Consider the following 24398-nt stretch of genomic DNA (forward strand, 5'->3'; position numbering starts at 1 on the left):
GTTTTGTATGAAAATTTGCTGCTATTTGGAAAGTGGGGAAGAGCTAAATTGCATCCTGCTGGTTTTACTTTGACTGTATCAAAAAAGAAACTGTTAATCTGGTTCCATAATTAACTTTCCTGTTCTAAAAAGGCCCTGGGAGAGAGTCCAGAGAGTGGCTGTCAGCTCCTTGTTTCTCTACTCAATAACTCCTTTCAAAAGGAGGCCCTGGAAGAAGAATGATTTCAGGTGGTTATTGGTTTTCACTTCCTTTTTTTGATTTTTCTTTTCCTTCATTCCCATCCAGCCAACCTTCAGTGAGTACCCACCATGGGTAATGCATTATGCTGACTAGTCAGGGGTGGAGAAATAATAAGTCCTTGTGGAGCTGCCAGTGCACATAACCAAGTTGAATTTTTATCTATGCATCTATGCATCCATCTATCCATCCGAAATGTGTTAGATTTCTATATTATGCCAGATACTGTGTAAGGCAGTTATGGGAAAATATGAAAATGACTTAATCAGTATTCAAGCATTCTATAGTGCAGGAATATCTTCTGGCTAGGGCTGTAAGAGTTGGTTTCATGGAAAAAATGACATTTAAATTGCCTTTGGTTCCTACGCCATTTGTGTGCATACATGTACTTACAGCTGGGCATGAAATGCTAGGGGTTTAGATCAGCTGACAGAAGCAGAAGGATACAGTAGGAATTAAATCTGAAGATCTAGAGGAGATCACTTTTGCAGGAGCAGAGGGTTTCCACTGATACTAAAAGGTAACTAATTTGAGCTCTAAACATTGTGCTAAACACTTTTTATCTATTATTTCAATGAAACCTCATAAAGCTAAATAGTAATCATTGAGTACAAGTTATGCACAGGAAATAGCAACAAGTAGGTTCCTGGGGGAACATGATGACAGAATAAAAGACAGGGAGGGGTCAGACCTGAATTGATGTCTGATTTCAAAGTGCAAGCTTTAACTACTAGGTAATTTTGTCCAGTGGTAATCAAAAAGTAATGCACTTGGGTTCCCCTCAACTAACCAGTCAATCTGTAATTTACTTATGCAAATATAGATACATTGAATATTCTGTGAAAAAAAGTACTGTGAGAGCTAGGGAAATAAAGGAAACAGCTATAGTAAACAAAGTTCCTTTCTCCTTGAAAGCTTACATTCCAAAAAGGCACAGTGAAACGCCTCCATTTCCCAAGCATACAGAGAGAAACCAGGAAGATGAAGCCAGAGCTGATATTTAGTTGAACACCTAGGCAGAAAAAGGACTACTAATTAGGATACTGTTCCTTAGATCCACCCAGATAATTTGGGTGGCACTCATTCCTTATTTTCTTCAAGGAGTATTTTTATCTCTTTTTTCCCTTCTCTCTGGAATTACTACCTTTGTTATGATTTTCCATTTCCCAAACCTACCCTCAACCTTAACCTGAGAGAATCTATGAGGAATTCGTACCTTGTAACCTACTTTACAAATCTCAGTAATTTTTCCAAAGTTGCTCAGACTCCTCTATGCTCTAGCCTTATAATTAGAGAAAGACCCTCATTTTAACCCTGATAAAACTACGTCTTCACCCCACACTTACCTGAGATAATTACTTTGAGCATTCATCAAATTAGGATTGAAACTAAGCCCTAGGAACCTCCGTGAGATGACTTTTTGGAGCTGGTATATCACACACACTATATATAAGGAATGAGCAAAGATACTACATTTTCCGAGTTACAATGGGGCAAGGTTCCTGACTGATCTGGGTAATATGTATGTATCTGGAGATAAGTTTTCCCTGGGTTATTCCACCTGTAAATTAGGAGGAAAGCTGAAACAATATTTTAAATTTACAAGAAAATAAGGATGCTGAGAGAATATCAGACTCTCTGACCAAAGTAAGAAAAATAATAGCTTTCCAAAGATATTATGCTTTAATTTCTGGCAACTGAATCTGTAACACATTGGAAATCTGCAGATGGAACTAAGGTTACAGACCCTGAGATAGAGATCCCAAGCTGGATGATCCAGGTGGGCACAATATGAGCACATGGGTCCTTAAATGTGGAAAAGGAAGGTGAAAGGGATCATCAGATGCCTGTGATGATGGAACCAGAGGAGAGATGTGAAGAATGACAACTACTTGACACATTTTGCTGGTCTGGAGATGGAGGAATGGACCATGACACAAGAGCCACTGAGAGCTGAGAACAGGCCTCAGCTAAAAACCAGCAAGGAAACAGGGTGCCTCAGTCCCACAGTGGCAGGGGCTGCATTCAGCCAGTAGCCTGAATGAGAGAGCCAGTGGGTTTTCCCTTATCACCTTCAGAAAGGAACACAGTTCTGCAACAACTTAATTCTAGACTCATGAGGCCCCTGTTGGTCAGCTGGGCACCTGGACTGCCCGCCTACCTTTCTTCCTTTTGTTTTGAAAAAAAATAACACACTTATTTTTTACATTTCAACACATTTATTGTAGTCTAATTTACACTCAGAAATTGTCCTCTGTTTTTCAGTTTTTACTTTTTATAAGTACATGTTTGCATTACATAATGGTTACGTTCCTTGTGAGGAATTGGTATCTGTGCATAACACTGGATTCTTTCTTATAGAACAAGATATAAAAACAAAGTTGTGTTATTTAAGCTGCTTCATTTGTGGCAATTTCTTATAGTAACAAGAAGAAAATAATACCATCAAGGAGTGTACTTTCTTCCATTTTTAAATTTGGCTTACAAGCAAGAGGAACTTGAAAGCTGCCTTTATTCACTAGAATGAAGTACAAGTGAATGTGACAAAAATTCCAAATTTTTCTCTGATTATGCATCTAAAGTATTATCACTATTGTCATTATTTGGAGACACGCATTTTAGAGTTTTCCATTACTGTGATTCTTCAGTCACCTTCTGCAGGCAGCAACCCTCTACTCTGCCACTTCTGAAGTTCTCATTCTTCTCATCAGAATAGCTCCAAGAGGTCTAGCTGTCACATACAAATTCAAAACAATAGAAAAAGGAGAAGGTCCCCCAAAGGGAACCACAGCCATTCTCAGTGACAACAAGGTCCCAAGATCCTCTGATAATGAGAACAGCCAAGTTCGTAGCAGGGAAGAGACTCAACAAGCTCCTCCAGGAGAACCTATGGCAGCAGGAGAACCAACACCACAGAGAAACAACAAAGCTAAACTCTTCCTTTCCACTTTTCCTTTTTGTCTTGGCAACAATCCTCAGGTGGGCCATCCATCCTCAGAACCATGCTGATTCAGTTCAGCTGGTTGTTACAAGTTGCCCATCAGTTATCAATTTACCATGGAGGCCAATGTTATGTCCTTCTGAAATCTGAGGATTGTGCTATACATTTTGTATTATGAATTTGCAACAATTTTTTTCAGGAATTTCCACTTGTTCTTGCAAATAGTTACTCTGCTGGTGAACTGGTGTTTCTTTTAGCAAATGCAACATCAATGGGTAACTCATGAACCAACTGTTATTTTGAAATAGATGCAACAAGTCTATCTATAATGTTACATGGTTTATTACTGCATGAATGAAGACCTGGCAGCTGAGTTTCAGAATAAATTTCTAAATTCAAAAAAAAAAAAAAAAAAAAAAAAAAAAAAAAAAAAAAAAAAAAAAAGAAAAAGGAGAAGGAATTGTGTTTTTTAAGGAAGATACTACAGTACTTTTATTGCAATAATTTCACTTCTACTTTATTGGTTAAAACTTGGTCACATACAACTCTGTGGAAAGCTCAATCTACTCAACTGAAATTTGGGACTCTCTGAAACTGGACCCCTATTTCATGTATATATCTATATCTATATTTATATTATATCTATATCTATCTATATCTCAACTCAAAGTGGATTAAAGACTCATGTAAAACTCCAAACTGTGAAACAGCTAGGAGATAATGCAGGGAAAATTCTTCACAACACTGGCCCAGGTAAGGATTCTTTTCTTTTTTAAACATGCGACACAAAAAACAGGAAACAAAGGCAAAAATAGAGAAATGAAATTTCATTATACTAAAAAGAGTTTTTACTCAGTAAAGACAATCATCAGATCAAAGAGACTGTTTATAAGATGGAAGAAAATATTTTTAAACTACATAACTGACAAGGAATTAGTATTCAGAATAGATAAGCAATTTAAATAATTACACAGAAATGTGAAACAAAATAACTTAATTAAAAAACGGACTAAAGCCTTTAATAGATATCCAAAACAGATAAATAAAAAATACTAGTGTCACTCAACAGAAGTGAAATACAAAGTAAAATAGCACTAAAATATTACTCATCCCAGTTAGAATTCTCGTTATTAAATAGACAAAAGAAAACAAGTATTGATCCAAGAAAAATAAGGAGCATTATATGCTATACGTGAGAAGGTAAGTTAGTACCTCTATGTACATGGAATAGTCTGGATGTTGTTTAAAAATCTAAAACTAAAACTATCGTGTGACCCATTCGTCAAGGAGACATTTGCACACGCATGTTTACAATAGCCACGTCTTGGGTTTAACCTAAATGGCCAAAAATAGATGAAGGGATAAAGCACCTGTGGTACATGTCTACCCTGGAAAAATATTCAAACATAAAGATGGATCCATGGATGGACCTGGAAGTCATTATGTCAAGTGATATCAGCCAGTTCCGGAAAGACATACACTGCATGATTGTATTCACATGCGGAATCTCAAGAAAATCATCTCATGATGTAAAGAGTAGAACAATGAGACCAGGGAGAGAGAGAGAAGGGGAAGACAAAGAGGGTTGTCAACCGAGCAGTGAAGAGCCAAGGAAATCTTTATAAGGAAGTAGGAGGATTAAGTTCCAGTGCTTTACGGCATGGTGTTAGGATGAATACAATTAATGCTAAGGTGTTGCATATTTCAACATGGAGGACTTGGACCATTCTTACTGCAATGCTAAACTCATGATGTGATAACTTGCTAACTACTCTAATCTGATCAATATACAATGTATATACATCAGAACATTAAATATATGGCTATTGTCTACAATTACGAAGTTTCAAAAAGTGCTGGATTATTCCTTTCTCTGAGGCAGGTTCTTACTATGTAGTGAAGGCTGGCCTCAAACTCACCGTGGTCCTCCTGCCTCAGCCTCCTGAGTGCTGGGATTATAGGCATATGTCACCATGGTAGGCCCAGAGTTTTACTAAGAAAATGGCAACAAATGGATTTTCAGAGACACTCATCAGCACTATTAGCTTTTTGTGGTCATTTCTGCAGGATTACTTGATATGTTGCTACTCAATGGATTACTAGCTACGAAAATGATTTTGGCTGGTGTGTAATTTATTCCTCCACATTGTCCAGAGGTTCTTTCCCTTTCTTTCCCATACTTTTTCAATTCCAGTTTCTAGTCTATCCCAGTCTTATCCATTCTTAAAGCCTCATTTAAAATCTTCCCTTATCCAGGAATTTTTCCTAAATTCTATTCAGAGGGAACTTATCTCTCCTTTCACTAAACTTTCATAATATTGGATTTACATTTACCACAATTACACTCCACTTTAGTGGTGAGTTATTTCTGTGCACAACCATAGCCTTTCAGGCCATCATTTCATACAACAGATGGATTTCTCACAATTCCTCAAACATGGCATGAACTCAAGATACACATGATCCATGGATAACGAAGATGCTATTTTGTCCTAGACTAGCTATAGTCCTCCTTCCTTTGAGGAATAGTCTTTCTGCCTTACCCCAAAGAGCTACGTGGGTACATGGCTGTCCAACTAGAGACACTAGTGCTTCATCTCCCCCGTGGTTAGTTGTGACCTTGCAACTATGTTAGGGCTGATAGATTATATGGGGGAGTGACGTTTGCAAATTCTAGGTCATCACCATGAAGATGAACATACCTGTCTGAACTCTGTCTCTTTGTCTCTCCATTTGAAAAAGGAGGTAGCAGCCATCCTGGACCCAGAGATGGGAAATATGTAATGGGATGGCAGAATGAATTAGCTGGATTGTGACGCAGGATAACCTCATGGAGCTGTCTAAGGCCCCTAGACCTTGGGCAACGAAGGATACACAAACTCACTCATTCAAAATGCTGTACATGGTTCCATGGCAGCGCTTTGTTTGCACCGTAAGACCTTCACATGATGAATACAACCGGTCTTTCTTGGACAGAAAGGTGGCTTGTTTTTCTCCTGTCCTTTTCCAGGATGGTAACCTAAAATCATGCGCCCTGAAGCATTCAATGGGCACTCCCTTGTTATGCCCTAAGGGTGTCTCCACTGGTCAAAATGTAGACTCAGACTTTCGCATGCTGGTTATTCACAGTTGCTAAGCAGGTTTGGGCCTAGAATTTTATTATTTTTATTGAACTCACACTTGAAAATGTTTTTAATCAGGAGTATCTTCAGACTTCTTAAATAATAACTGGCATGCACTGCTGATTCATTCCTCTCAAACCCATCATTTTAGAAAATCCTCTTCTGCTGCATAAGTGTTTCTTGTCACTTGATACTTTCTCTGCAAAGTTCCATTTGTTTTGGTCATACTCCTTTAGGAGTCTATTTAGGCAATTCTGCTGAGCGTTCATTTTCTAACTGACGATTAACAACAAAATGCCTTGTGTTTGTACATTGTTTAGTGCTTTTCAAAGCCTTTTCACAACCTAATAAATAGCATTTAATCAGAGGACCTTGGTAAATTATGTAGCTTAAGTATTAGTATTCCCACCCTGTAGCTCATCAGGCTTCCACCATGTTTGTTGTAACCATCAATTATGAAGTATGTTACATTGCAAAAGTTTTTCTGATAATGAAATGGTTTTAAAAATCATTTCACAGGTCCAAAGATGAGGAGGTGTCCTCAGCATGAGGGAAACAGTGATGGGCAGGGTAGACTGTGATGGTCAGAATCCAAAATGTGCCCCCAATGTCTCACTGTGCTGAAGGCTTGTCTGCCAGGTTATGGGCTTTGAGGAACTCAGCGGACCCTCAGGCTCTAACTTCATCCAGTGGGTTTTGCATTGCTGAGTTCATAGCTGAATGAGCTTGTCAGAAGCTGGGGCTTGATGGGAGAAGGAGGATCGTGGGGTACCTGGCTTCCAAGGGTATTTCTGTCCTCTGGTACTTTCTTCTCTGGTTCCTTGCTTTCTCTGCTGCCTTGAAAGGAGTAGATTTCCCTGACCACATCATTTCCTCCACATTTTTCTGCCTTGGAATTAACCAATTATGGACTGAGCCTCTGAGTCCTTGAGCCAAAAGAAGCCTCTCTTCCACTAAGTTGACTTTCTGTTTGGTCTCAGGACTGAAACCTTAGCTAATACACAGCCACTATCCCTACTTATGAAGATCTAGTGGGCAGCTGATAAATGATCACATCTGAGCAGGTGTCCCCTCACACTTCCTCTGTGCAACTGTCTGTCTGCTGTGCGTACGGTTCTGACGCAACTGCTGACTGCAGAGGACAAGAGGTGATGCAGGTCTGGCTTTTCGGAGTGCTGCATTCCTTCCCACAGGGAAGTGAAGTCACAAGAGCCCAGTCTCAGGCTATCAGTCTCTTTTGAAATTTTAGTATTTAAAATGCAAGAGGAGCTCTTTCCTGGTTGATCACCACTGCCCTGAGATGATACAGTGCCAGAGAAAGCTGTGGCAGTATGTTTTGCCACACAGATGGATGATTTTTGCTTCTGAAAAGTGGAGCCAAAAAAAATAGTTAGTGGGAAAATGGAGTGGCAGGCTCTGACAGACAGGCAGGCACAGAATTTTGAAAGAGAGAGTGTGGTTAGGCCTGATTCTACCATAGTGGCTGGCCCATAGTAGGTGCTCTTTGGGCCGGGAAGATAGCTCAGTGGCACAAACGCCTGCCTGGCAAGTGCAAGGTCTTGAGTGCGATTTCTGGTTAAAAAAAAGTAGATGCTCACTACACATTTGTTGAAATAGTAAATAGAAAAAGAAACTGGTCACCATTCATCACTCCTTAGCCAGGGAGTTCTCATCATCTGGCACAGTGTATTGAAAAGAAAAGATGCTTTGTACATCTTGGATGCATGAGTGATACTATGCTGAGTAGGTCATTAATAGGTAAAAAGGGGCTTAACATTGAAAATTATCTCCATCTTATTTTACTGTGATTTCTATCTGTTTTCAAAATACTGCAATTTAGAAAGGGAATAGAGAGAAGGTGCTTGAATATCAGGCAGGCCTGTTTTTGATGTCTGATTTCAGATATAAATAGCTATACAATGCTCAAAAATGGTAAACACTTCCTTGTAGGGTAAATTGATGAGGGTATGAAGTGCATGGGAGGGTTTTAACAGGATAGCAGGCATACTGCTGAAGGCTGTAGCACTAACTTAATTCATTAAACCAGTTTTTACTGAAGTGTCTCCTATGCAGAGACACCATTCTCACCTTGTGTGCAGAGCAGATGAGGCAGCTGAGGTCTTTCTCCTCGAGGATCTTTGGTTCCAGCGGAGGGAGAAGGGAATAGAGTAAAACAGAAGTGAACAAACAAATGATTAGAAAAAGGAATAAAGCCATGAAGATAAAAAATAGAGAAGGAAATGAATGAGGCTTCAGACTGATCAGAGAAGAGCTTTAAGGCAAGATCATATTTAATAAAAATACCTGAATTCAGGAAGAAAGCAGTTGCATAAGGACAGAAAGAAATAGTGCTCCAGGCACAGGCAACTACAAAACAGAAAAGTCCTGAGTTGAAACAGACCTCCATGTGTTTGAGAAATGGAAGTAAGGGCTGTGTGGCTGGCCCCAGAGAGGACAGGGAGAAAGGTGAGAAGGCAGGAGAGAGGGAGAACAAATCCTCCAAGTATTCAAACTGACTGCTCCAGGACAAGGGCCGTATTGAGAACTAGGAATCCATGCATGAAAATAGGAAAAGTACCTTGAGAAGGTTTCAATCAGTCTAGTCTTACCAAGTTTGGTTAAAGGAAGTATTGGGTGGTTTGAATCATGGATGACCACCTGGCCTCTATCTCCTACCTGCTGTTATGTCTTTGTGAGTATAATTAGAGACTGGAGAAAGTTCTGTGTCAAGAGACACCTCACTGATAAACATCAACTTGTCCCCGTGAGAGAGAAACCAGTGAACTTACTATAATTCAACCGCATCAAGTACAATGTCCATCTGTGTGTCTGTGAACCCATGCCATGTTTTGGAGAAGTGAGGGTAGTAATGGCCGTCAGAACCCAGAGTGGCTGGTCAAACCCGTTTATGAAGGAAGGTGTTGCAGCTCATGCCCAGGTGCTTCACACACTGGCTAACCTTGAGCCTTTTGATTTGTCTATGCAAAGTCACTCAGAGTCACTATGCTATGTTCTGGTCACGTTGACTACGAGGGTCCATGCGGCTAAAGAAGATTTAGGTAAGAGATAGAAAAAAATAGACTTCAAAACTGATCAAAACCCAAATGAGGGCCTTCTCTCACTTTAGTTTCTTCTTTTTTCTTCCTGGTACCAGGAATTGAACTCAGGACCTTGCACTTGCCAGACAGGTGCAGTTATGCCACTGAGCTGTGTCCCTGGCCGCTCACTTCCATTTTCATAGATGCTGACCAATTTTAGACTCCACCATCTGCTATCTGGACCTCTGGTGCAGACTCCTACTGGGTTCTCTTTGCTTTACTCTTGCCCTTTTATACCCTGTTCTGCATAGAATGATGTGGCAGAGTGAAAATTAAATCACTTCCTCTGCCACCACAAATAATTAATTCAATTGCTTTGAATTTTATTCCCTCTCTTTTATCTGGGTTACAAGGTGTGAACTGGTGTCTGTCTACCTCTCTGATCTTACATCATTCACTTTCTCCATCAAAGTCTAAGTTCCACCATCCTGGCCATCTGAACTTACCAAGCACATGCCAAGATTGTTGGCCTCTTAAGGCGTTATGTTTGGAATATGATGCCATTTTTTTTTTTTTTTTTTGGTACCAGGGATTGAACTCATAATCTCACACTTGCCAGGCAGGTGCTTGTGCTATTAAGCTAAAACCCGAGCTCTCTGATGCCATTTTTTTGATGTCTTTTCTAGCCTTTTTTATAGGTGCTCCTTCAAAGCTTATCTAACTTTCACAGAAACCTCTATTTCCTCTACCTAGAGCAGCATAATTAATAATTATGCTCTTACATTCCACTTTTTATTTCATTTATAGTAATGTTCATTCTACTCCTTTCCAAGTTCTTTCAGCCAATATCTCAACCAGAATCTAAGGAGTACCCAGGCTTGTCCTCAGTAGTATGGAAATTGCAACTTCCACAAGCCATACAGAAGTATTAATTAGTATTAATAATAAAGGTAGCAGTAATAGTAACTAACAGTAACTGGTTGTATGTGGCAGTTTCTCTGTGAAATGATCTTTAAAATGATATTTTTCAACCTCTAAAATCACATCCTCAGGAACCTAAGTGTGCTGTCTTGCTGGACATTTACTGTGCTTTCTGAAGGCCATTCCTCTACCAGGATTTTAATCAGCAAATTACAGGAACACTTTATATTTTATGTGTGTGGCACTATACTCGATTTCCCTCTCCTTTGACATATGGTTGATTGTAGCCTCTTATGACAAGTGAGAGTCTTGAGAGAGAATGTTTCACCCAGGTGCCACCCACCTGCACCTGGTTACCAGAAGGCAGAGCAGAATGAGTGGGACAAAAAGGCAGAAAAGACAGCTCTCTGAAGCCAGCTGTCTCTTGGAACCAAGGTTCAGTGCAGTCTCAGGAATATTGGACTTCGTTTAGCCAGGAGCTTAAACTAACAGTTTTCTCAGGTTGGGAACTACAGGGAGAGAAGCACTAACCTAAGAAAGCTGGCATGACCAACCTGTCCCAGCTACTGGGACACCCCAGGGTGGCCAGGAGACCCTCCTAGGTTGCCTGTGGGTGCCAGAACTCAGTGAGCACATGGGGCTTCAGGCCCTGGCTGGGAAAGGCATCATGTGCTGTATCTTCCCCTGAATGCCTCACCTCTGACAGCAGCTGTGCTTAGCTACCCTCTCCACGTGGCTCCCCAGACTCCATGCACACATGTGCCAGGTGCCCCTGAGGTTATCTACGGCCACGTACACAATCAGTTACTCTCGCTTTTTGCATCAATACCAGCTCCCTTTTGCTCTGAAAAGCAACTTTCCATGTTTATCCCTCCTGCGTCCCTGCACTCCCCCGAGACTGCCAGCTTGGCTGAGCTGTGTGCTCCCAGTTCCCTGGGGGACCCTGTTTAGTCCCTCTCTGTTTGAACTCAGTGCATTCTAATTTAGAATCATTTGTATCCTCCCTATGCTCTTCTCTCCGGCCCATACACTTTGAGGGCAGAGATTATGTTTCACGGACCTCATACCCTCCAAATTACAGAGCATTTAGTTTTGCATGTAACTTTATTGATGGTTTATTAATCAACTATTCATTTAGTACATAACACCTCACAGGAACTTTATAAAGTGCTAGCCCAAATAAGGAGGAGAAAAAAATCTAATGAAACTCCAAGCAGACAAGCTTACATGTTAGTGAGAAAGCTGAGAAAGCCAAGAAAACATGTGTATGTGTATGTGTGTGTGTGTGTGTGTGTGTGTGTGTGTGTGTGTACAGAACAGAGGGGATTGACCTGGTGATTGACACTAGAAACCAAGTATGGTGATGAGAAGAGATAATGGGAAGAGATGGTTTGATAGGGTGGCTGCAGGAAGGGTTCTTTGAGGTGGTAAACATTTAAATTGAGCCTTGAACGGTGACAAGGAGCCACCCAGGGCAAGAGCTGAGAGGAGGGAAGAAGTACATTGCTGGGCAACTAGGACTCAGTAGTTCAGATAAGGTGAGGTTCACTCAGGGAGTTGAAAGGAGGTTACTATGCTAAGGCTCAGCTGGGGAAGCTGGCCAGTGGGCAGGGAAGATATGGGTTAATGTGCCCTAAAAGCTAGCATCATCCATCCTTATTGGAAAGTCAGATCTTTGTCAATATGATTTGTCAAAATAAAGTTATACTAAATTCAGATGGGCTCTAATCAAAAGACATGCCAATTATAAGAGAAAAGAGGCATGCGTGGGGATAAAAGTCATAGAAAGAGACAGAGATGAGAGTGACATATGGTAAAGGTAGGAGCACATAGCTCAGCTGGCCATCAGTAGATGTTAGGACACTACCTCCCCTAGAGCTGCAGAGAGGCCTCTGCTGAGACCTTATTTCATACTTGCCTCCAGAACTGTGAGATAATAAATTCTTGTTTAAAGCTACCAGATGTGGTAGTTTGTTATGACAGCCCTGGGAAACTAATGCAAAGGGCAAGGAAAGGCTGTGCTTTATTATTAGTGAAATGGGAATCCATCAGAAGGTGTTGGGCTATAATAGGAGCTGATTTACTTTTTAGATTTATGTTTTACAAAGGCTTATCAAATAAAGGAAACGTCCTAATGTTCAAAACACATCTGCACATCTTTCTTCAAGGCAATGTAACTGCCTACTGACTAAGCACTCTGAAGATTTGCCCCTGGTTGAAAGGTCTCTATTGTTAGCCACCTGGGGTTTCAAAGCATTGCCCTCCTAGTTTTAAGCAAACAGAAGCCTACTTATGCATTCTGAATTTAGCTCCTTTTCCCCAGAGGCATAGCCAGGCCATGTGTTGTCCCTTATCCTCCTGCTTTTACCTCCTGAAATCATGTTAATTAATGCTGATTTTTCTTTGCTGACATTGCTGTAAAAAGGACTTATTTAAGGAACAGAGAACAAACACCTCTAAATCTCAACAAAATTTTCAGTGTGCCCAGAAATCACTGGATGACTGGCTCAGGTGTTCGGTTGCACTGAAGATCAAGTCATTCATGAATGCTTGTTGTCTAACTCTTGTGGAAAAATAGCCAACTCAAGAAAAAACATCGATGAATAGGGAAATAGAACAAAAGCCAGAAGGTTCTGAAGAGCACAGCTTTACACAGCCTGATAGGTTTTTAGAAGTCTCAGAGTCCTGGAGAAAGTAATTTCCCTTTTTGCATACAATTGGTGGGTTCACTAATGGTGTCCACTTATGTAAGAAGGTAAGTTTTTCTGAGTAGTTGTTTCAACCTCTTGAACCTCACTTGTTGCAAATGTTAAGAACTTTTGAGGGCTGGGATTGTAGCTCAGTAGTAGAGCATTTGCTTAGTGTTCATGAACTCTCAGTCCAATCCCCAGTAATACATACATACAATACATACGTACATACACGTACATGCACACACACACACACACACACACACACACACACACACACCCACACACACAAAGATAGATTTTAAAACTGAAGCAAAAATGGTATTTCACTTAATGAGTCAAATGCTGCATATTGATTCTATCATTTAAGAAGGAAAATGGACATTATTGATAATGATGACAACTGTGAGAGCTGTCATAATCTTGGTTGATGGTTATACACATTATTTCATATAATCTTATCTTTTCAAGGTAATAGTTATAGTCTGAAATGGGTTCAAATTCTGGCTCTGTGACCTTGTAGCTGAGTGTCTAGTTAATTCCTTGTCTCTCTAAGCTCGGTTTTCTCATCTATAAAAGAGAAACATTATTTCCATTGTGGACAATTTTATTAGTGGTAATCTTATAAGGACTACATGCAATTATACAGTAAAGCATGGTGTATAATGATGAAAATGATAATACATAATGGTAACAATTCTATAGCATTTTCTACGTGGCAGGAATTCATCTACATGTAGATATTATTCCTATTCTATTGATGAGAACACTGAAAAAACACAGAGGTTTAGAAACTAGTCCTTCTCATATAGATAAAATATGTAGACCTTGGATTTCGCTTACTAATATTTGCTGAAGTTAGTGTTTTAATCTAACTTTACTGTACTGTTTTTCACAAAGTATGTGCTGATTAAATACTTTTGGATTGATAAATTACAGGGAGTATATTGTTTCCAGAGTAGAAACTCAGATCTTGCTTAATAGTCCTAACTTATATTTGATTTATTTTCTTCTTCCAGTGGATTCAGCAAAGATAGAGAATTCCTCTTTTATTCTTAGTTTTGTACAATATGAGTGGAAAAGTATTTCCTAGCCATTGTTTGAGAAAGAAGCTATAAGCTGAAGAAACATGTTTAAAATATCTATACTTCAAAGCTCAGGTAAAGAACTACTTCTGGAAAGCTCTGGAACAACTTTGCAATTGAGTCCTACAGATCTCTCAACTGCCTGGTCTTCTGCTGCTTCTGCTTTTTCTTCTTTCCCTGCATCCCTTTCACCTTCTCTTCCTCCCTGACCTCTTCCTTCTTCAACTGTTTGATTCTTACTAGGTTTTGTAATGCACAATTCGCTAGACCTTGGTTGCACTTAAATGCTGTAGAATCTTTTTCAGTCCTCAGAGTCTCCTAGCATCCCTTCTAGAAGTTCTTAGGGGAGTTTGACATAAATCTGTACAACCCTAGCCTCCCCAGGTTCTGTGGCCCAGTATCCACCAGAACCCCAGAAGGGTCCTTTAGTGAACACAGATTCTCTGCCCATCGAGATTGCAAAGACACAAACTTGATTAGGGACTAATACGATGCTTCTTTTCCTCTAGAAATGTGCCATTCTCTGTAACACAACTTCATTTTGTCTCATCGATCCTACAGGAGCTCTACTTGTTCTCATGGCTCACAGAGCCCTTCATGCTGTAGGCATCTTTAAGCCTCTGTTTATAGTACTCACGCCCACCAGTCACAGGCTGCAGATGGGCTAAACAGCAAGCAAATGTCTGATATTTTCCTTGTAGCTCTTATTACAAATGGAAATCATGTTTACTTGGTGAGGTTTCTGTCTAGTGCCTATCTTTCCCCATTAGATAATGAACTCCATGACAGAACTAACTGAATGGGGTTTGTTCACCATCTTGAATGCAGAGTAGCACTATCTTGTTCCTGGTAGTGCTTAGTCAATATGATGAATAACTGATCATTTTGTTTTCCTGAGCCTACACCCTTTATCCAGTGTCCCAAGAAAAGAAAACACAAGTTCTACTTCAAAACAATGCCTGAGAAAAACCTAACCACCAAGATCAGTTCCTGGAAATAGATATCCTGCAATTTGACTGGTAATCAGTTAAAGTTCAAATTTAGGTTCCAAGTTCAGGTCTTAATTTTCTTTAGGAGATTGTGATAACTCGGACCCTGGTATAAAATCCAAGGAAGCAAGAAATTAAAATTTGGGGAGCAAAGGCTTTATTTTAAGCCAGGCCTGGTTACACAGCCTCCAGGAGCCAATTTGGAGACTGCGCGCCTGACAGCTAAAAGTCAGGGCTTTTATCTTGTAAATCCACAAACAGCTGCTGGTCACACAATGTAAGGAAGGGGATGAGGGTGTGGTGCAAACAGAAATGGCGATTACATGTCTTGGGAAAAGCAAGATCAGGTAAGGGTTGTGCTAACAAGCAAGTCTCCCTGCATACAAGCAAGTTTAGATAAGAAGAAATCTTGTTCTTCTTAGCAAAGAATAGAGAAGTCTAACAGCAGTTAACAACCTTAGTTACCTTACTTTAGCACCACAACTGTTATTTATAGAGGGCAACAATGGTTACCATATCAATTAGGTAAGATTTTACAATTCTTTACAGAGGAGAGCATTGATTAACATATCAATTAGGTCACCCAAAGGGAAAAGGAAAACACACATATACAGTAAGGCCAAGTTACAGGTATTGCTATGATACAAATATAACGAAGCTATTTTTGTGAAGAATAGTACAATCTAATACAATCTAATGCAATTAACACAATTTGTGACAGGCCACCGGGTAGGGAAGGGGGTTGTCAGGAGCTATTACCTCAGGCCTTTGTTTTATGGCCTTTCAGGAAGTTAAAACTTAACCTAGTTAGATGTGAAGGGGGAAGAGGAGGGAAAGCAGCAGATGGCGCTTATACAGAACAGACTTTAAGGTGCGATAGGGGGCCTTATAACAGAGATGTGTAGTCCCTATGATCTTTCCAAACATTTGAGGTTTTTGAGTTGGGGACAATATCTTTTTCATTTTCTCTCCTTCTAAATGCCTAGCAGAGATTTGCCAATGATGATCACGATGGCTATTGGCCAGTGTGGTAGGTTTCCGTTCATCTGCTGCAATCCTGCAAGCTACATCTGTGAAGACGGACACCTTTATCCTTTGTGTCCCCGGGCATAGTTCATACCACCTCATGTTAGGTGCTGAGAAACTATGTGTGAGAAATACAGTTGGGCATTAGCAAACCTAAAAGAAACTGAGATGAGTGCTTCATGACTGTCTCCTCCTACACTAGGGAGAGCCAAATCCTCCCTGGTTTGCCACAGTTTGCAAAGACAAAACAAAAATATCTAACCTCATCATAGGAGTTTCTTTCTTTGGGTAATGTTAGGCCAGACAAACTTGCCACTGGCCCGAATAAAAGGAAGGAATATGCCTAATCCACCACTATGGTCCGTTTTCCAGTCAATCTACCCCTGTGGCTTTAAACTGGGGGAGATTTATCCCCTGGAGGACATTTGCCTAAGTTTAGAGGCATTTTTCATTGTCATTACCAGAGAAACTCTGTTAGTAACTTAATGGGACAAAGCTAGATAAATTGTTACACATCCTACAGTAAATGCATAGAACAGCATCTCCACAGCAAAAACATAAGTAGTATTGAGGCTGAGAAACCCTAGCCCAGTCAAGGCCAAAACACAGGGCAAAGGAAACGGCTAAGTTCACACAGAGAGCCTGGGCCTACTGCTCCAGGCACTTTAGTTCCTTCTCTTTCCTCTTGCCTGAGGCAGGTTGCTAATTGCCTCCTGACTGCTGAGAGGGGGTAACTGGCAAGTAATACTTGCAATCACTGCTATAGAGGATGCAAAGTTCCTGAGTGGGGTCAGGGAGGTTGCTTTTGTTTGGCTTCTCACTTTTCTCTGGTTGCACTCAAGGGAGAAGAATCAGTTTTGCTCCAGTTCTACAATTTTGCATCCTCCATCCACACTCCAGAGAAAGGCAGGAGAGCAACAGCCTGTGGTCAACATATGGTGTGTTCATCTGATTGCTCAGAAGGAAGGAGTTGCCTTCTATTGACCTCACAGTGTACACAAGCTCCCTGAATGGCCCTTTCCCCCCCTCTTGCTTTCTCCTTGGTGTGTCCTGCTCTAAGAAGTTCTATTGACTTTTCTTGCATGCTGCATGTGTAATTAGCTGACGTGGGCTTGACTAGGTGTTTTAGGCCTCCAAACCTCAATTCCTCTTTTGTATGTGGTAGAAGGAAGATGCTATGACTATGCTATGCTACATGGATTAAATTGTCACTCTCCTGTCATTGTTCACGACCTCCATGAACATGCCTTGAGAATGATTGTGGGCCAGAAACTATACCAAGTGCTGTACCCATTGTCTGATTTAATTCTCACCATAACTTATCACTGAACCATGGGAAAAATTACTTGCTCAAGATTTCATAGCTTGTGAGTAGTAGAATAAAGTAACCCTACTATTCTAACTTCTGACCTCCATCTAGTAATCTAAAGGAAAAATTTTCTGGATAATATGAGGTATATGAAAATCCTAGGACTTATTTTTCAAAGCTTATATTTTATGCATTTAACTAAAATTTACTGAGCATCTTTTGTGATTTAATTGAATATTTGCTGCATACTTCTGACATTCTAGACACTATGCTAGAAGTCAATGGTGAGTATTTTCAAGGCAGTCCCTGAGAAATTGACAGGGAGGCAAACGGCAAACATTGACACCAGCCCCTGCCCCATTCTGTTACAGGCAGCAGAGTTAGTTAGAAATAGTATAGGCAATCTGACAGGGCTGGGCCCTAAAGGATCCAGTGCAGAAGACCAGGTACTTTGCAACCTTGGAGGAGAGAATCACCTCCTGCTGTGAGCCAGATCTCAAGACAAAAGGCAAAGCAAATACACCCACATCCTGAAGATTGATAGTCCAAACAGTTCTCTGTCACCCTGAGGAAGTCAGGAGTCACCATTCCAATCCCCTACAGAAGAGTCACTGCTTTAAACATGCCTGCTTACTACGTGACTCATTCCCCATTTGTGCCTGAATTTATCAGTTAATATTATTGGTTGACCACAGTTCTGTCTCACTTTAGGCACACCTTGTGAGTTCCCATTCTTCCCCACCTTGGACTCATCTCAACTCTTGGTTTTACTCTATATAAGTCCCTAAAAAAGTCGGAGTCTTTGGCAACCTGCTTGGGACATATTCTGTCTCTCTCAGACAGAAGCTTTCTTTCTCTCAATAAATATATTCTGCTCTTAACCTTTATTGTTCCTAAAATTCATTCTTTAATTTTAGAGAACACAAACTTATGAACATATAGTAGGCTGAACTGAACATATAGTTCATTGCTAATGTTGAAGACAGGTAAGTCAGCTTAGATGGTGACACATACCCCGTCTCTGGTCAGATGAGACATTGTAATTTTGCTTATCCAGGAGAACACACATACAACACAAATTTATGAACATATAGCAGGCTGGGAGTTTGATTCCCCTACACCATTTGGAGGTTCCACCAAGATCACTGGATGGAGCTAAGAGTTTGCTTTTGTTTCATAGATTCTGGACTGGGACTTGTGTAGGTAACAACTTTTTATACTTAAAATTTGTCTTATAAGTGCTTGGTCTCTTATATAGTTTTGTTAAAAGAATGGTAAATCTAAGTTAAAATATGGAAAAATTATAAGGCTATGATATTTCTTTAATTATATTTTTTGTTCTTGGGCATGTTGAATTTAAGTTAGTTGTCAAATTCACTAGTACTCCTTGTTTGACTGTATCTAGACAATAGTATCACAGGCAGCTCAGTTAGTCAGAAATATAGGCAGTGAGACAAGCCTAGGTCCTCAAAGAGCCAGTTCAGAAGCCCAGATAGTTTGCAGCTATGGGGGAGACAGATACCTTCTGGTGTGGGCCAAGTCTCAAGACAAAGGATCAAAAAAATGCATCTATATTCTAAAGACTGATATTCTAATTAATTCCCTATCACTCTGGAGTCACCATCCCATCCCCCTCGGGGAAAGGTCACAGCTTCAAAAATGTCCACTTCCTACATGACTTGCTTTCCCATTTGTCTTCAATTTAATCAATTTTACCTAAACTATTGATCTTATTGGCTAACTATAGTTATGTCCCACCTTATGCCCATCTGCTTTGTGAGTTCCCTGTTTTCCCCTGCCTTGAACCCATGGTTTTACTCTATAAATAGTATAGGCAAATACATAACCCTGGACAACCTGCTCAGACCCCCTTCTGTCTCTCTGACAGAAGCTTTCTTTCTCTCAATAAATATGTTCTACTCTTCACCTCCATTGTTCCTAAAATTCATTCTTCGATTTTAGAGAACATGAGCTCATACTGGACACAGTAAGTTAGGAGTTTCATGCCTCTATATTGATAGCATTAGAGAAAATAAGATTACAACACCTCTAGCAGACTTTAATATAAACTTCTGTAAAATGGGTCTTAAGTGAAATCTATCTCAGACTTAGAAAATATACATGCTTACAATAAACCCAGGACTCCTTCCACCATTTAATTAGTGCTAGTCTGGTGGTTGGCCTTGAAATCTTGGAGGACAGGTTTCATTGTGACAGACTGGCTCTGCTCTGACTATACTCTAGAGGAAATGTCAAACCTATTCTGTTTCAGTTTCCTTTCTTTGACTTTATTTCTACTCATTTTTGACTTTGTACTTTCCTTCTAGAGGCATGTAAAATCAGAAAGAACTCTAGACTGTTTCAACCTTTTCCTCCTATTTAGGTAAGCCCATAGAAAATGAGTGTTTGCTAATGTTGAAGACAGGTAAGCCATCTTAGAGGGTGACACATATCCCATCTCTGGTCAGATGACACATTGTAATTTCGTTCATCCCGGAGAACACACATAGAAACCATGTCCCAGTGTAGTGTTCTGGGCCACAGTCTCCTCCACAAATTGAACCTGAGACACCGTGGAAAGAATCAACTTCTACGTAAAACTAGAAGGAGATATGCTAGTTTTACACACCTGTAGGACCTAAACACATTTAGACTAAGGGGCCTAAACACATTTAGACCTTTCAAGTTGTGGACTTTAAAATCTTTATTGTAAATTTATAAAGCACTAAGTAATGATCTGTTCTAGCTTTTAACTATCCCTTATAGAACTTTGACAGTCAGTGTTTACAGCAGCTGCCACTCTTAAAAGCAGAACACAGGTTTCCCCAGCATCTGTTTGGTGAGTCCCCGTGGAAGCCAGTGGCCAAGGGAATCAGTGGAATATTGACCAGACAGACAGCTGGATTCCTTCCTGGAGACTGGCCTTTGGTTTTATGGGTTAGTATAAAATGAGAAAAACTGAAGGGTCATGGCCAGGATACCCAAGGTTTCCTCAATAGGAACTGGCTCCCCAAACCCAGAAAATCTCTACTTATCTATCATAGTTATTTCTCTGCTAGTGTATTAGGAACTCTCCCTAAATTTTTCAGTGGATTTTCAGATCACTTAGGCTCCCCTCCCTTCAGAAATTAAACTGAGGTAGTTTGTAACAGCCAGTAGGGGAATGATTTACATTTTGTGCCTTACACACAATTAATTAATTAAGAGTAAATAGCCAATTTCTTTTGTATATGCATAGAAGACTGATGTTCCTTTACTAACACATAAAATGTGATTGCTAGATGATAAGTAATGAGTTTAACCTATGAAATTCAAAGATGCAGAAAGTTAAGCAAAGCATAGCCATGTCCTGCTGCTAGGAAGGACTGCCCAGGTGATTAGATGGGTAACACAATTGTCGTAGAGGCTTCCTTGCCTTAGGGCCCAGGGCTGGAATTCCCTAAGTCATTTATTGCCTTATCTATCTCCGGAGGTGATCTCCTGCACAGTACAGTCAGAAATCCTCTAATTACCAACTCACATTTTTGCATATGCCCTCTTCCCATGAGCAAAAGCAGTAGTCTCTTACAAAGTTATGCTTCCTTCTTTAAACATTCCTGCTACAATAACTTACAAATGTAATGTGGAAACAGTTCACTAGCTAGTTGGGAAGATAAGATTGCATGCCAATACAGGGTAGATAGGCTGGTCAAATTTACCTTCCACTCTCTAGATGGCATCCACCTGCCCTGAAGCAGAATCAACCTGAGGGTTGACTTGAGGACATTTATCAGATAGGAATAAGAAAGGGATTCCTAAATTATCTCCTTTTTTGGATAGATAGCTCAAAGTCTCTTGCACTACAGTGCTAGAGACAGCTCAGGGAAAGTTTCTGAGTTTGATTACTGGTACAAAAAGTTTCACAGCCTTACAAGTTATTTTTTACATTACAGACATGGGCAACTCAATGCCAAAGCCTGTTACTCCTTTGGAATGCATCCTTAAGCACTGGAAGATGTTCAACCCTTCTGTGTTGAGAAAGAGCCAATTGATACATCTCTGCATGTGTGCGTGGTTTACTTACCCACTATAGCCAAAATGGAATACAGAGGGAAATATTAATTATGATGTTCTTTTACAACAAGAATCATACTGTAAGAAAGAAGAAAAAAGGTTAGAATTGCTTTATGCTGAAGCTTTCTTTACATTAAGAGATAACTCTTGCTTATACTCCAGGTATAATGATAATTTTTATGAGACCACTCCCATTCATAGGTCTCTTTCTTTCAGTGACTTAAACAAATTAAGCTAGAAGTAGGAAAATTTTCAGATGATCCTGATAAGTACATCAATGTCTTTGGAGTATTTACTCAGACCTCTAAGCTAGGCTGGAAAGATGTAACCTTACTCTTAAATCAGACATTGCCTTCTAGTGAGAGACAGGTGGCATTACAAGCTGCTATTGCCTTTGGAGATGATTATCATATTGTTACTTTTAGAAGGCCAGAAGATAGACAGCCAGGGGAACCACCAGTTCCCTCTGGTACACAAGACCCCAAGTGGTCTGACAATAAGACAGGAGATTGGAACAGGAGACATTTTCAAGTGTGTCTTCTTAAAGGTCTAAAAAGGACAAAAACCAAGCCTTCTTATTATTTTAAATTGTCAGCTATTTTTCAGGAGAAAGATGAGGATACTTCTAACTTCTCAGATGTTTTATTAGAGGCACTCATAAAATATATTTCCTTAGATCCTGATTCAACAGGGAGACAGATTTGGCTTAAAGACATGTTTATTACACAATGAACTCCAGATATTAGAGAAAAAGTTACAAAAGACAGCCTTTGCTATGGATAGTTCACTTGATATTTTTAGTAAAAACTGCTGCCCTAGTATTCTACAATCAGGACTACGAGAAAACAAAGAGACCAAAAGATGGCTGCCTTTTTCGTGGCCTTAAAACCACAGACCTTAAGTCTGATTCTTGGGGTTCCAAGAAGAGTTCGACATTGACACCTACCTGCTATTGCTGCAACAAGCCAGGCCATTTTAAGAGGGACTACCGGAAGAGACCCCCCAAACCCTGCCCTAACTGCAAAGGTAACCACGGAGGTCAGACTGCCCTCTGCGTGGCCTCAGAGTTCAGACCCATCCTATCAGCTGGTCTAGCAGGACTAAAGGGCTTCAGGGCACCTGTCTCCTCCCTCGGACCAGACTGTCATCTCTGCATGTTGTCTCTGTGGAGGAGCCCCGAGGAATCCTGACAACAGGTAAACACCAGCCAGTTGCTCAACATTGGCACATGTCTCTTTGTCCTTCTCAACTCTGGTCTTCTTTCCAGACACTGCACTTTAATGCAGTCACCAAAATACAGGTTGCTTAAACTGTAACTGGGATAACTTTCTATTCACTCATTCCTTTTAGTTATGCCTAAAAGCCTGACTCCAATCCTGGAGAGATTTAATCATGTCCAAATGCTATTATATATATATAAAATTTATATATCTCCAAATTGCTAACTAATCAGAATGATGCTGAGACTGGTTTTTAAAATATAGTACATATTGTTGTTCATATATAAAAACTTGAGAGTTTTTTATTTGTCAAAATAACATTAATCTGATTCTCATGTTATCAAATTTAGAGATAATTATAATTAAAGCTAGAGGGATTTATGACAAAATGTTAGACTCCATCAATAAAAGGATCTAAGTGCCAATGGGTTACATTTGACATACCTTAGAAATCATTTCTAAACTGTTAGCTCTAAAGCTCACGTTTTGATTTTATATGCCTTTGTGTACGTACTTTGATTATACATGCATTGATTACAATTTGTTGTTGCCAAACACCAAGGCATAATTCAGGTGAAACTAGTAACAAATACACTAGATTCCTTTGAGATTCTTTTTACTTGGATCCACCAGATCTTGTCCAGAGAGTTATGTGATACATAGTGAGGCTTTAACTATACTCAGAGGGCCTTAAAGGATACCACCACTGGTCTCACTCTCCAAAATAAAAAAATTATAATTAATAAACAGACTGTCCTCCAAACTCAGATGGCATTAAACATTCTAACAGCAACACAGGAGGTACTTATGCAATTGTAAAAGCTAAAAGTTTATACATTCCTAATCCTTGTGCCCATATCTCAATAACTGTTCAAGATATTAGATGACAAAATCAATGACATGTCAGACTCTAAAATTCCTTAGATGTTATCCTTATCCTCCTACAATGGAAATCTTTGTTAACTGTACTCATGCCTTTGTCTCCTCTAGACTTAAAGTGGTTGCCTACCCAAGATAAAAATGCCTGGTATTGACTGAGGGCCATTAGTTAAAAAGATCTGCAAAGTATTCCTGACTGCTGCTCAATAACTAGGACCCTCTTCAGCCTGAAGAAGCCACACTGACCATTCATTGCTCATTACCTCCTCATGACAGTTCAGGTTACTTCTTCAGATTGTTACAGGCAGCTGAGTTAGTTAGAAATAGTATACGCAGTCCGACAAGGCTGGGCCCTCACAGGAGCCATGCAGAGGTCTAGATACCTTGCAACATTGGAGGAGACAAACACTTCATGCTGTGAGCCAGATCTCAAGACAAAAGGCAAAGCAAATACACCCACATCCTAAGGATTGATAGTCCAAATAGTTTTTTACCAGTCTGAGGAATTCAGGAGTCACCATTCCAACCGCCTACCGAAAGAGTCACTGTATAAAACATGTCTGCTTACTATGTGACTCGCTTCCCCATTTGTTCCTGAATTTATCAGTTTTACCTGAGCAATTAACATTATTGGTTGACCACCATTCTGCTCCACCTTATGCCCACACTGTGAGTTCCCAGATTTTCCTCACCTTGGATCTGTCTCCACATTGTGGTTTTACTCTATTAAAGTCCCTACAAAAGACAGAGTCTTTGGCAATCTGCTTGGGAGCCTTTCTGTTTCTCTCAAACAGGAGCTTTCTTTTTCTCAATAAATTTCTGCTCTTAACCTCCATTGTACCTAAAATCCATTCTTCAGTTTTAGAGAACATAAACTCATACTGGAC

General features: G+C 40.0%; 1 protein-coding gene across 2 annotated transcripts in view; it reads right to left on the reverse strand.

The window, feature by feature from the left end:
- Positions 1–24398, reverse strand: part of Atp10b (ATPase phospholipid transporting 10B (putative)) — a 306922-nt gene that overhangs the window by 190924 nt on the left and 91600 nt on the right. Inside the window, exon 2 of one of the 2 annotated variants that reach the window (XM_063230738.1) lies at positions 8390–8437. The exons of the other annotated variant lie outside the window; for it this stretch is intronic. The gene's annotated coding sequence lies outside the window, so the exon portion shown is untranslated. The remainder of the gene's footprint in view (positions 1–8389; positions 8438–24398) is intronic. 2 annotated transcript variants of the gene reach the window in all.

Source organism: Cavia porcellus, unplaced genomic scaffold (genome assembly GCF_034190915.1).
Source record: "Cavia porcellus strain 051 isolate PalLab524CR breed Dunkin Hartley unplaced genomic scaffold, mCavPor4.1 scaffold_19, whole genome shotgun sequence".
In the NCBI taxonomy this organism is placed as follows: Eukaryota; Metazoa; Chordata; class Mammalia; order Rodentia; family Caviidae; genus Cavia; species Cavia porcellus.